The sequence below is a fragment of the Lepidothrix coronata genome, unplaced genomic scaffold (genome assembly GCF_001604755.1).
Source record: "Lepidothrix coronata isolate B3197 unplaced genomic scaffold, Lepidothrix_coronata-1.0 Scaffold88, whole genome shotgun sequence".
In the NCBI taxonomy this organism is placed as follows: domain Eukaryota; kingdom Metazoa; phylum Chordata; class Aves; order Passeriformes; family Pipridae; genus Lepidothrix; species Lepidothrix coronata.
Genome location: NW_016690268.1, coordinates 3,579,406 through 3,584,012, shown reverse-complemented (window position 1 = coordinate 3,584,012; position 4,607 = coordinate 3,579,406). Strand labels below are relative to the sequence as shown.

Genomic DNA, 4,607 nt, shown 5'->3' with positions numbered 1-4,607 from the left:
GCTTTAGGTCCAGGTCCTCCCCAGAAAGCAGTGCCACAAGAGCAGCGGCTTGGCATAGGGTGCGCATGTAGAAAGTGAGAGTGAGTTTGCTTGATATCAGAGGTGATTGCTACCAGCATTTCCTCCAGCTAAATATGGGGGTAGCCACTAAAACCAAATCCTGAAACCGCTGAAATTGAGGGGGTTTTGTCTGGTTTCTAATGGGAGCAATAGCTGCCGGCATCAGTTCCGAAGAATTTCACATTAAGTAAAGATGTGCAACAGTCCGAGGTCTGAGAACTTGAGTTAGCCCAGAGCTTTTTCTCAGTTTTGCTTTGAGGTAAGCCAGCATTTCAAAGTGAAACCTGGCTAAAACCGTGAGGGTAAGCGTTAACCTACCCAGGAACGCTTGAGGCATGTAAATGAGAGCCCTCCATGCTCGAAGAGGCTGAGGCCTGAACTTCAGGCAGGAGTGAAAACATCCAAGAAAGGAGTTTGGGGTAGCTCTGGGGGAATCATAGGTATTTCCCTCAGGCAAGTTTAACACCTCATTTCCTTAAATGTCTTTAATTCATACATAGTAAGAAGCAAAGGTTTTAAGCCAAAGATTTTGGTGCATCAGCTCCTATAAAGCCTGACCATGGCCGGGACCTGATTTCTGCCCACATACTTGCTGTCAGGTGGAGGTAAGGAAATGTGAATATGTGTTTGATGGAGGTGCCAGTGTGGGAGACACTTGACACTGAAGTTTTCAGAAAAAGTCAGCTTCCAAGGGTTGTGGTAGGGAAGGTTTTGCATAGGACACTGTATGCTTCAAAAGCTGCCTGGAATTCCAGAAACTAAAAACAAAACAAAACAAAAACAAAAACAAAAACCCCCAACCCCCCCAAAAAAAAACAACAAAACTTTTTTTCCCATCTAAATGCTTTTAAATTCTCTAAATTAATAAGTAGAATTAGATCTTATTAAAATATTTAATTCTTGTACTAATGACTAGTAGAGGCATAGCAAAGTGATTCAAGAAGCCCTTGCTCTCGAAGCACAAACCTTTGATTTCTCCCTCTCTCCTTTACGTTAATCAGCCATTTTAACTCCAACCCCTTCAACGAATCTTTCCCGGAGAGTTTGCAAAGGCAGGACATAGGTGCCTGCCCCTTAGAACAGTGAAACCCCATGTTCGTAAGGGAGGGATGGCCCTTTCCCCCCGTCCCGGCAGGGTCCGGTGTCCCCGCCGCCGGTGCCTCGGGGCCGGTCCCTCGTTGTGACGGTGACCTCTAGCGGCACCAGGGAGCCGCCTCTCCCCTCCGGGCTGCTCCTCTTCCAGACATCGACGCCCAAATCGACTCCCGACTTCCATTCACCTCTGCCGGTTAGGAAACGAGGATTTAAGCAAGACGGACTATGGGTCTTGACTTTCCCCATCTAGGTGCACAGACACCGGTTCCCTGTAATTTGTGGTAAGTGTTTCGTATGTCTATTTTCCGCTATCTTTCCTATGAAAACATCTAACTCTTTTAGTAAGTGGCAATTATGCAGCACTTAATCACAATCCCAACCAACATGTCTCGTGTGCATGTGAAGTAAGCCTCCTTCCCCACAACAGTGGGCAGCAGCAAATTTCACCTCTAGTTATCCTAAAAACAGCATCTGAGGGTAAAAATCTATTTTTGCTAAATTTCCCTTTTCCTAATTTCTTGCCGTAAATCAGCATTTCTTTGACATCCCCGACTATGGAGAGGATGTGAGCTGGAGCTCAGCACACCTGTTCCCCTCCGTGTGTTCTCCGTGCTCTGGATAGGCCCAGAAAGAGAAGGGCCTCCTGCACTTCTACTCACTTCCTTCCTGCACCCCACTGGCCCTCTCACACAAGACCAGACCCCTAGGCAAAACCAAGTCCCTCAGGCAAAATGGGCTGGTGTACTCAGCCTCGTCAGCCCATCTCCTGTCTGGGCATCCTTGGGTGAGAAGGCAGTCCCATGTGCTCCAGCCCCATGTGCCCCTGTCCCATCGACATCTTCCCCACAGGGCAAGGAGGCTTCCCACTGCCCAGGCCAACTCTCCATCACCTCAGCAGCCCCTCTGGTCCCAGGACTAACAGCTGCTCTGTGGAGAAGTGCCTGAGCTGTTCTTTGCCATGCTTGATCTACCCCAAGCAGGGCTGCGCCAACTTGTCTCAAACCCACAAGTGTGGGATGATGTTTTTTCTCTGCTTACAAAAGTCACTTTTCTTCCCTTAAATGTTTTCTTTTTCACCAACTCCCCATCCTTCCTTGCTGATGCAGGGCAAGCTCTGTCGTGGGCCTCCTACAAGGCTTTTGCAGCAGCAATCATGCAAAGATGTGAGCAACCACTTCCTCTTTCCACCATCTCTGTGAATCTGCACCAGGACCTTTTTCAGCTTTGAACCACTCTCCTTGGCTCAAGCCTAGAGAAATTCCCACCATAAGAAACTCAAAAGTCACCTAACACTTCTCCCCTGCTGCACCATGCACACACAGGAGTGACACCAAAGTGACTTTCCCCATATAGTCTCTGGAGCATCTTATAATGGGAGCCACATCACTGTGGCTTTGGAAGGTTGTGGTTCGTTCCTGTGCCTCCTGAAAGCCCTGGAGTTGTTAACACATCACTCTGCTTTGCCAGGGCTCAACCTTGGCATCACCCTGCTCAGGGCTGAGTGCCAAGGCCTTGCAGACACCCCGCAACCTCAGGAGGGGAGAGAAAGTTCAGCACCACCTGAAAAAGGGGGATTTGCACCCTGGCAAGCTCCCTTCCTCCAGTAGGGCTGTGGCATTGTCCTATGCCGCCCAGTGGACAACTCGTCTCACCCAGCAGCATAGAGGCATGTTAGGGAAGGTTTCCTTGGAGGAAACAATCCTTAAGTAAACTTTTAGATTGGTCTAAGGACATGGTTTGCCACCTCTTGAGCTGGGCAGCTCAGGAGACGTTCATTTAACCTGCCCTGCAGACTTGGTGTTCAGTTGCCCTGCAAAGGGCATGATCTCTCTGCTCAGGGTTATTTCTTTCACAGAAGACCACACCCCACGCATGAATTTGCATCTAGTTAGCATTTGCTTAGTGGACCTTACTCAAAGGCCCCAATGTGGTACCTTTCTTTTACCTCAGGCTGGTTTCTGATAAAAATCTGGGTCATCCAAGTAGTAAGTACCTTGTTCCTGTCAAGCTCAGTACATTTTACAAGACCTTTGTCTTTCACAAGAACCCATGTGAGGTTGCACAAGCCCTTGGATCCAGCCAGCATAGGGAATCCACCTACAGATATGCTTCACCTCAAAGAATAAAATGAAGATGTTCACATCTCAGGAAGAGAATGTGCTTCTAAGCATAAAACAACCTTCCCCCACATCCTCACCCCAGTCTGCAATTACAAACATTACAAACATTAATCCCATCATCAATACACATCGCACCAGAAAAAGCATTTGTGGTTTTTAAGTCACAGATCAGCCATGGAAAACAGATATTTGGAACAACTGTCCACAAAATAAAAACCATTCAGGCAGTGAAACTGAGAATCATTTGGGTGCAGGAGCTTGACCCAGCAGCATGAAGACAGTGGGCGAACACCCACCTGTGTTGGTGGGTCCAGCTTCAGATCTCCTGGGTCATCCGTGTGCACAGAGCCTACAAGTGAAGCACAGCTTTGAGCGGAGACATGTGGCGAGGACCTGAGTGGTGGGAAGCAGCGGGAGTCCGAACACTACAGCCTTTGGGTGGCATGGCTGTGACCAAACCTTTTGTTTCCTATTACAAGAAAGAGCTGAAAGCAGACTTTTTCACTTCGAGGCATTCGGCACGGCAGCCAGAGCCAAGCTATTAATTTGTGAACCAAGTGTGGGTGGGGAGACTGTGCGTATCCTTATCTACACCTTCTGAGGAGTGTCAAAGTCAAGCTAGTGAAACTACACTGTCTCCATTTCTAGTAAATACTAATTTTACCCCTCCTAGGAGTTGGTATTTAAATCAAATCAGAATGATGACTCTATTGTCCCAGAATACTTGAATGCATTAAAGAAAAACAAACGAAAACTCAATCCACTAATAAGACCGCAGCAAACAGGTGCCTTTGCTGTGTTTGTTCCTGTATTTGTTCATGTAAATTGTGTGTTTAGTAAATGATGATCAAGGTCAACTGAAGTCATCAGATGACTACAATGCTGGAGAAACGGGAAATTACTGCTCTCCCTCAAATTTCCCCCAGCCCTTGAACAAAAAACCCCTTTGTTTCTTGCCCTTTTAGAAATCTTCTTCTTTATTCCCATTTTTCATCAGCCAAGTTATGACTCGTTCTGACATTGACCATTTGCAACCACAGTGGTCACATCCCCTCCTAAGCAGGGACATTCACATGATTACAGGGAGCTGGTACACATTTAGGAAGAGAGCTAAATTCCTGCTCTCTTGAGGGTAGTCAGCGGTAGATGATGCGATACCCCTGTGTGCTATATGTGATGGTACTAAAGAACCAGCAGCATGCTGTAATAGCTGTGTAAGGAAGGAGACCTGTTCCTGCATTCGAAAACAATTTCAAAGTAGCAGGGTTTTAGACATCCTCGAGCTCAGACTTTGATTGGGGGTGTGAAGAATGAAATGCTTCTCTCTTAGTG

The 4,607-nt window shown here is 47.2% G+C and overlaps 1 protein-coding gene across 1 annotated transcript in view; it reads left to right on the top strand.

Moving 5' to 3' along the window:
* Positions 1-1,398: 1,398 nt before the first annotated feature.
* Positions 1,399-4,607, top strand: part of LOC108500295 (G-protein coupled receptor 183-like) — a 15,559-nt gene continuing 12,350 nt past the window's right edge. The window contains exon 1 of the mRNA XM_017821037.1: positions 1,399-1,436. The gene's annotated coding sequence lies outside the window, so the exon portion shown is untranslated. The remainder of the gene's footprint in view (positions 1,437-4,607) is intronic.